Source organism: Penaeus vannamei, chromosome 43 (genome assembly GCF_042767895.1).
Source record: "Penaeus vannamei isolate JL-2024 chromosome 43, ASM4276789v1, whole genome shotgun sequence".
Classification (NCBI taxonomy): Eukaryota; Metazoa; Arthropoda; class Malacostraca; order Decapoda; family Penaeidae; genus Penaeus; species Penaeus vannamei.
Genome location: NC_091591.1, coordinates 23,617,402 through 23,627,401, shown reverse-complemented (window position 1 = coordinate 23,627,401; position 10,000 = coordinate 23,617,402). Strand labels below are relative to the sequence as shown.

The following is a 10,000-nucleotide window of genomic DNA, read 5'->3' as shown; positions in this document are numbered from 1 at the left end:
AATGTATTTCTTCTCAATGTATTTCTTCCCAATGTATTTCTTCTCAATGTATTTCTTCTCAATGTATTTCTTCCCAATGTATTTCTCCTCAATGTATTTCTTCCCAATGTATTTCTTCCCAATGTATTTCTTCTCAATGTATTTCTTCTCAATGCATTTCTTCTCAATGTATTTCTTCTCAATGTATTTCTTCCCAATGTATTTCTTCTCAATGTATTTCTTCTCAATGTATTTACTCTCAATGTATTTCTTCTCAATGTATTTCTTCCCAATGTATTTCTTCTCAATGTATTTCTTCCCAATGTATTTCTTCTCAATGTATTTCTTCTCAATGTATTTCTTCTCAATGTATTTCTTCTCAATGTATTTCTTCTCAATGTATTTCTTCCCAATGTATTTCTTCTCAATGTATTTCTTCTCAATGTATTTCTTCTCAATGTATTTCTTCTCAATGTATTTCTTCCCAATGTATTTCTTCTCAATGTATTTCTTCTCAATGTATTTCTTCTCAATGTATTTCTTCTCAATGTATTTCTTCTCAATGTATTTCTCAATGTATTTCTTCTCAATGTATTTCTTCTCAATGTATTTCTTCTCAATGTATTTCTTCTCAATGTATTTCTTCTCAATGTATTTCTTCTCAATGTATTTCTTCTCAATGTATTTCTTCCCAATGTATTTCTTCCCAATGTATTTCTTCTCAATGTATTTCTTCCCAATGTATTTCTTCCCAATGTATTTCTTCTCAATGTATTTCTTCTCAATGTATTTCTTCCCAATGTATTTCTTCCCAATGTATTTCTTCTCAATGTATTTCTTCCCAATGTATTTCTTCCCAATGTATTTCTTCTCAATGTATTTCTTCTCAATGTATTTCTTCCCAATGTATTTCTTCCCAATGTATTTCTTCTCAATGTATTTCTTCCCAATGTATTTCTTCCCAATGTATTTCTTCTCAATGTATTTCTTCTCAATGTATTTCTTCCCAATGTATTTCTTCCCAATGTATTTCTTCTCAATGTATTTCTTCTCAATGTATTTCTTCTCAATGTATTTCTTCTCAATGTATTTCTTCTCAATGTATTTCTTCCCAATGTATTTCTTCTCAATGTATTTCTTCTCAATGTATTTACTCTCAATGTATTTCTTCTCAATGTATTTCTTCCCAATGTATTTCTTCTCAATGTATTTCTTCTCAATGTATTTCTTCTCAATGTATTTCTTCTCAATGTATTTCTTCCCAATGTATTTCTTCTCAATGTATTTCTTCTCAATGTATTTCTTCTCAATGTATTTCTTCTCAATGTATTTCTTCCCAATGTATTTCTTCCCAATGTATTTCTTCTCAATGTATTTCTTCCCAATGTATTTCTTCCCAATGTATTTCTTCCCAATGTATTTCTTCCCAATGTATTTCTTCTCAATGTATTTCTTCTCAATGTATTTCTTCCCAATGTATTTCTTCTCAATGTATTTCTTCCCAATGTATTTCTTCCCAATGTATTTCTTCCCAATGTATTTCTTCCCAATGTATTTCTTCTCAATGTATTTCTTCTCAATGTATTTCTTCTCAATGTATTTCCTCTCAATGTATTTCTTCTCAATGTATTTCTTCTCAATGTATTTCTTCTCAATGTATTTCTTCTCAATGTATTTCTTCTCAATGTATTTCTTCTCAATGTATTTCTTCCCAATGTATTTCTTCTCAATGTATTTCTTCTCAATGTATTTCTTCCCAATGTATTTCTTCTCAATGTATTTCTTCCCAATGTATTTCTTCCCAATGTATTTCTTCTCAATGTATTTCTTCTCAATGTATTTCTTCTCAATGTATTTACTATCAATGTATTTCTTCTCAATGTATTTACTCTCAATGTATTTCTTCTCATTGTATTTCTTCTCAATGTATTTCTTCCCAATGTATTTCTTCTCAATGTATTTCTTCTCAATGTATTTACTCTCAATGTATTTCTTCCCAATGTATTTCTTCTCAATGTATTTCTTCTCAATGTATTTCTTCTCAATGTATTTCTTCTCAATGTATTTCTTCCCAATGTATTTCTTCTCAATGTATTTCTTCTCAATGTATTTCTTCCCAATGTATTTCTTCTCAATGTATTTCTTCTCATTGTATTTCTTCTCAATGTATTTCTTCCCAATGTATTTCTTCTCAATGTATTTCTTCCCAATGTATTTCTTCTCAATGTATTTCTTCCCAATGTATTTCTTCCCAATGTATTTCTTCTCAATGTATTTCTTCTCAATGTATTTCTTCTCAATGTATTTCTTCCCAATGTATTTCTTCTCAATGTATTTCTTCTCATTGTATTTCTTCTCAATGTATTTCTTCCCAATGTATTTCTTCTCAATGTATTTCTTCCCAATGTATTTCTTCTCAATGTATTTCTTCCCAATGTATTTCTTCTCAATGTATTTCTTCTCAATGTATTTCTTCTCAATGTATTTCTTCTCAATGTATTTCTTCTCAATGTATTTCTTCTCAATGTATTTCTTCTCAATGTATTTCTTCTCAATGTATTTCTTCTCAATGTATTTCTTCTCAATGTATTTCTTCTCAATGTATTTCTTCTCAATGTATTTCTTCTATAGATAACCTTATCCAAGATTAGCATTTTCTTCATAAAATCTCCACTGATTAAGGTTAGGATCCGATTTCAAGGATTCGTCACCACTGAGTATTGGTGGAGTGATGGAGGAGGTGAGGGAGAGTTGGAGGAAATTCGCAAAGGGGACGAGGGAGGTTCGACGACCAGGCCGCTACATGGGGGTGATCCAGGATTTTTTAATTTTTTTTTTAGTGACGCCCCTGAGAAACCCCAGGAATACGTTAAATTAATTAAATTAAATAAATTAAATTAAAGGCCGCTGTATGGGGGTGATCCACGATTTATTTATTTATTTATTTATTTATTTTCTATTTTTTTTTTTTTTTTAGTGACTCCCCTGAGAAACCCCAGGAATACGTTAAATTAATTAAATTAAATTAATTAAATTAAAGGTCGCTGTATGGGGGTGATCCACGATTTATTTATTTATTTATTTATTTATTTTTTATTATTATTATTTTTTTAGTGACGCCCCTGAGAAACCCCAGGAATACGTTAAATTAATTAAATTAAATTAATTGAATTAAAGGTCGCTGTATGGGGGTGATCCACGATTTATTTATTTATTTATTTATTTATTTTCTATTATTATTATTTTTCTTTAGTGACGCCCCTGAGAAACCCCAGGAATACGTTAAATTAATTAAATTAAATCAATTAAATTAAAGGTCGCTGCATGGGGGTGATCCACGATTTATTTATTTATTTATTTATTTTTTATTATTATTATTATTTTTTTTAGTGACGCCCCTGAGAAACCCCAGGAATACGTTAAATTAATTAAATTAAATCAATTAAATTAAAGGTCGCTGTATGGGGGTGATCCACGATTTATTTATTTATTTATTTATTTATTTTTTATTATTATTATTTTTTTAGTGACGCCCCTGAGAAACCCCAGGAATACGTTAAATGAATAATGATGAATGAGGAACCATTTGCAGGAGTACGCTAGACTGAAACTAATGAATAAAGATAATGAATAATAATGAATAAGGAATTATTCACAGAATGCTTAGACTGATACTGAATAAGCAACCATTCAGGGGAATAAGTTAGACTGAAGCTAATGAACAAGGAACAATTCAATGCGTTAGGCTAATAATTATGAATAAGGAATCACTCACAGGAACAGACTGATACTGAATATGGAACCATTCAGGGGAATAAGTCAGACTGAAGCTAATGAACAAGGAACAATTCAATGCGTTAGGCGAATAATTATGAATAAGGAATCACTCACAGGAACAGACTGATAATGAATATGGAACCATTCAGAGGAATAAGTCAGACTGAAGCTAATGAATAAGGAACAATTCAATTCGTTAGGCTAATAATTATGAATAAAGAATCACTCACAGGAACAGACTGATAATGAATGAGAAACCACCCACGGGAAGGAGTCGCAATGAGGATGAGGAAGAAGGAGCCAAGCGGAGAAATACGTCACAGTAAAGATAAAAGACAAAGAGCCAGAGATGCCACGCAATGGCGCTCTAAGTGAAAGAGATTCTCCGATATCAGCATGAAAGCTATCGCGGGTGTCTCTTAATGAAGGGAATATTGGCACTGAACACACATTAATACCTTGCAATCTCTGGTTGCAGATCTCGTTCACAATGTTGACAATGTTCCTTTGGCGGCGCGCGTGTTCCTCGATTGTGTCGTGACTTTCAGTTCTCGCTTTCATGTCGTATTGGGGTTTGTTTGTCCGTTTTTTGATTGTGACGTGACTTTCAGTTCTCGCTTTCATGTCGTATTGGGGTTTGTTTGTCCGTTTTTTTCCGAGTGATGTGTTTGTCCGTTTTGGTGCGTCCTCGAGCCTCATAATGGTTCGTGTGTTAGTGTCTGATAATGAGGCTTCCATGGCTGTCTCTCATTCTTTTTTTTTGGTTCAAACTACATTCTTGAGAACACGATTTTGCACTTTGGGTATGCATAATGTTTATACTTATAAATATACGTATATAAATGCATATGTTTATAGTGAGAGCACGTTTTCTAATGCCTGTAGACCGTATTTGGCGTGTAACTTACAATAGTGGTTCCCAACCTTTCATTCAGGCTAAAAAAATAAAAAATTCTCCCTCTCTCTCACTTTCTAACTTTCTCTCTCTCTCTATCTTTCACTCTCTCTCTCTTTCTCTCTTTCACTCACTCTCTCTCTCTCTCTCTCTCTCTCTCTCTCTCTCTCTCCCTCTCTCTCTCTCTCTCTCTCTCTCTCTCTCTATATATATATATATATATATATATATATACATACATATATATATATATATATACATATATATATAAATATATATATATATATATATATATATATATATATATGCATGTATATATATATATATATATATATATATATATATATATATATATATATATATATATATATACATACATATATATATATATATATATATATATATATATATATATATATATATATATATATATATATATTACACAGATACATACAAATATATATATATATATATATATATATATATATATATATATATATATATATATACAGATACATACAAATATATATATATATATGTATATATATATATATAATATATATAATATATATATATATATATATATATATATATATATATATATATATATATATATATATATATATATATATATATATATATATATATATATATATAGACACACACATACACATACATAGATACATACATATATATATATATATATATATATATATATATATATATATATATATATATATATATATATATATATATATATATATATATATATATATATATATATATATATATATGTAGAGAGAGAGAGAGAGAGAGAGAGAGAGAGAGAGAGAGAGAGAGAGAGAGAGAGAGAGAGAGAAAGAGACGGGTATATTGATATATGCATGAGTCTGTCCGCTCATCATTTAATGTGTACATGTGTGTATTTCAACATCTGCCTATTGTAATGCACATCTGTATTAAGCAGCATGTTTTCTTTGCCGCTTCTAATCTGCATTTGCTTGCACCTTCACAGCAACCACGACTCCGGCGACGACCACGACAGTGCCCTCAACAACAACTACATCCTCTGAAGAATACGATTATGATGGTAAGTCATCCATTCATCAAAGTCATTCATCATGAACCTACATCCTCTGAAGAATACGATTATGATGGTAAGTCATCCATTCACCAAAGTCACTCATCATGAACCTATATCCTCTGAAGAATACGATTATGATGGTAAGTCATCCATTCATTAGAGTCATTCATCATGAACCTATATCCTCTGAAGAATACGATTATGATGGTAAGTCATCCATTCACCAAAGTCACTCATCATGAACCTACATCCTCTGAAGAATACGATTATGATGGTAAGTCATCCATTCATCAGAGTCACTCATCATGAACCTATATCCTCTGAAGAATACGATTATGAGGGTAAGTCATCCATTCATCAAAGTCATTCATCATGAACCTATATCCTCTGAAGAATACGATTATGATGGTAAGTCATCCATTCATCAGTCATTCGTCATGAACCTATATCCTCTGAAGAATACGATTATGATGGTAAGTCATCCATTCGTCAAAGTCATTCATCATGAACCTACATCCTCTGAAGAATACGATTATGAGGGTAAGTCATCCATTCATCAAGGTCATTCATCATGAACCTATATCCTCTGAAGAATACGATTATGATGGTAAGTCATCCATTCATCAAAGTCATTCATCATGAACCTATATCCTCTGAAGAATACGATTATGATGGTAAGTCATCTATTCATCAAAGTCATTCATCATGAACCTATATCCTCTGAAGAATACGATTATGATGGTAAGTCATCTATTCATCAAAGTCATTCATCATGAACCTATATCCTCTGAAGAATACGATCATGATGGTAAGTCATCCATTCATCATAGTCATTCATCATGAAGTATATTCTGGATGTAATGATACTTGCTACCCAGCACTCACTATACTAAATGAATAGATGAAAAAATATAATAAATAAATGGAAACGATTGAAAACGGCAAGTTACTTTACCGCAGGTAGCCCCACATCATCTTGATGAAAATCCTAGTTGGCAACTGCTGAGTTAAGCCCCGCCTCTTTGCCCTTATTCATTGGCAATATTATTTACATTTCATTTTTTTCCTGGTTTCTTGTTCGAGAATTAATTTACGGTTTTTATAACTGAAGCAGTTCTAAGGGAAATGAACTGAAAAAATAAAAACAAAAACATTATAATAAAATATTGCACAGACTGACCGGGTTAAAAAAGGGGCGGAGATAATCACCTCATCACTTTTATCCGGGGAGAGCGCGCTGTGAGATATCATATATATATATATATATATATATATATATATATATATATATATATATATATATATATATATATATATGTATGATTTACTGAATATGGCTAGAGTTACCACGAGGCAAAACTTAATTCCCTCTTTTATTTATGGCAAAGAAGAGTTCCCTCCCATTAACAGCCGTCAGAACTCTTGGGGAAAAAGTCAATTTCATTTTCTTTGCTCCTCAGACTAAATGGAACATATAACCTGGTTATACGATCCCTGGGAAATGGCAAAGAGTAAGACTAACCAGACTAATGAACTTAACTTCGCCTTATTTGCCTCGCTGCGCCCAGTTACTCTTGTACTGAAGCCAAAGGCGAGCAAGGCTTCAGAAGGTAGATTCAGGGAAACGCCAGGGTTGAGATAGAGATAAACTGCTTTGCCAATTATATGTACTAATTAATAATATGTACCCATTATTACGTATATGCATACTATATCTTCAAACAAAAAGATAAACCACTCTTTCATGTACTGTTTACTAATTATGTTAGGTCAGCGAGGAATTTCTCATAGCTGCCATTAAAAGCATCTTCACGTGAATGAGTCACATGTTCTTATGGACAAGGAAGGCTCATGTAAATCAGCTGATTGCCCTTTTAAGGTAAAGAGGACTCATGTGAATCAGGTGATTGCCCTTTTAAGGTAAAGAAGGCTCATGTGAATCAGCTGATTGCCCTTTTAAGGTAAAGAAGGCTCATATGAATCAGCTGATTGCCCTTTTAAGATAAAGAAGGCTCATATGAATCAGCTGATTGCCCTTTTAAGGTAAAGAAGGCTCATGTGAATCAGCTGATTGCCCTTTTAAGGTAAAGAAGGCTCATATGAATCAGCTGATTGCCCTTTTAAGGTAAAGAAGGCTCATATGAATCAGCTGATTGCCCTTTTAAGGTAAAGAAGGCTCATATGAATCAGCTGATTGCCCTTTTAAGGTAAAGAAGGCTCATGTGAGTCAGGTGATTGTTCCTTTTAAGGCAAAGAAGGTTTATATTTATTTATTGCCTATTTTATAAAAAAAGAGCAACCTATCAATGATTCGATTGTTCATAGGTAAGGAAGATCTTTATGGAGCAATCAGCTGTTTTTCTAAAGAAGGAATATTATGTGAATAAGTCTGATTTTTTTTTTTTTTTTTTTTTTTATAGACATGGAATATTCGTATGAATCAGGTTATTATTAACATTTTTAATGCAAGGAAGGTTCTTAATAATCTCTTAGATGATTTTATAAACAAGGAATATGAATGAGCTTGGCGTTTTTATAGACAGTGAAGATTCATAAGAACCGGTTTTCTGCAAAGGCAAGTAAGGTTTATATGAAGATATCGACTCTTTATGATGGTGATTATTATTATTATTATTATTATCATTATTATTATTATGTTTATTATGTTTATGATTATTATGATTATTATTAGCAGGGGCGGCGCTAGAATTTTTTTTGGGTGGGTGTCGGGAGCAAGGTAACCGAGTAACACTTTTAAAATTAAATCCACACTTCATACTTTTTAAGATTTTGTTTCGAAAAAGGACCAAATTGAAATGAAAATGAAGACTTCGAGAATGACGAACCACGATCATTGATTTCTTAAATTATGCCGACCACCAAGTTTGCCGAGTAAACTGTAATTTTTTTTTCCATTCTGCCGAGTGAAATGACGATTTATGACCTTTGGGGGGGGGGGGAGTGTCGCACCCTGATTATATAGAGGGGTATTATATATTATATTATATTATATATATTATATAGAGGGGCGACGCGCCTGCTTATTATATTATCATTTCAACAAGGAAGACTTCTCCCTCGGAAAATAAGAGATAGTCTGCCTCCCGCCTTCTATCTCCCTTCAAGCTCCATCCTCCTTGAGTCTCGGCCGCCCCAGTCGCTGGGCTTCAAAGGGAGTTTCAAAGAGGCTCCGAAACGAGATTGCGAAGCAGGAACGAACCTTTGCCGAGAGCGAATCCGAGACTGATTCGCGAAGACGGGCGATCGCTAGAATGACTTTCAGGGTCCGAATAGGATGTTTGTGCGAATTATCAATCTAGATAAAAAAGATAGATAGAGAAGGTGGTAAATAGGTAAATAATGACTTTTAGGGTCCGAATAGCATGTTTGTGCGAATTATCAATCTAGATAAAAAAGATAGATAGAGAAGGTGGTAAATAGGTAAATAGATATGAAGGTAAATAAGTAAATAGATATGAATATAGATTAGATATGTAAAGAGATATGAATATAGATTAGATAGATAAAAAGATAGAAGAGAGAAGAAAGAAGAGAGGGAAAGAGGGATGTGTGGATACATGCGCAATTTTGTGCAAGTATTTATATGCAAGTATGTTTATTTATGTGTAAGCGTGTGTATGTGCTTACAGAAAAATCGCAGAAATTGATTGACCTTTTCCTTGCCGACAGATCTTCCTCCAGGTGTCAACGCTACACTGGAGGGGGAGGGAGAGGAGGTGGGCGATGTCGTAAAAGGTAAAGTAGGAAAGCACTTGAAAGAACATAGCTTTAATGATAGTAGTTTCAGTATATGTAATATCTGTCTCTGTCTGCCTGTGTGTCTGTCGGTCTTTCTCTCTCTCTCTCGCTTTCTCTCACTATTTTTCTCACTCTCACTCTCTTTCTGTCTATATGTCTGTCAGTCTGTCTGTTTCTCTGTATTTCTCTCTCTCTCTCTCTCACTATTTCTCTCTCTCTCTCTCTCTCTCTCTCTCTCTCTCTCATTATTTTTCTCTCTCTCACTCTCTCTTTCTGTTTATCTGTCTGTCTGTCTGTTTCTCTCTCTCGCTCTCTCTCTTTCTCTCGCTCTCCCTCTCTCTCTCTCTCTCTCTCACTATTTTTTTTCTCTCTCTCACTCTCTCTTTCTGTTTATCTGTCTGTCAGTCTGTCTGTTTCTCTGTATCTCTATCTCTCTCTCTCACTATTTTTCTCTCTCACTCTCACTCTCTCTTTCTGTTTATCTGTCTGTCAGTCTGTCTGTTTCT

The 10,000-nt window shown here is 32.7% G+C and overlaps 1 protein-coding gene across 1 annotated transcript in view; it reads left to right on the top strand.

Moving 5' to 3' along the window:
• Positions 1-10,000, top strand: part of LOC113802059 (basement membrane-specific heparan sulfate proteoglycan core protein) — a gene marked incomplete in the record, with an annotated part of 74,620 nt that overhangs the window by 11,357 nt on the left and 53,263 nt on the right. The window contains 2 exon segments of the mRNA XM_070119270.1: positions 5,667-5,741; positions 9,426-9,491.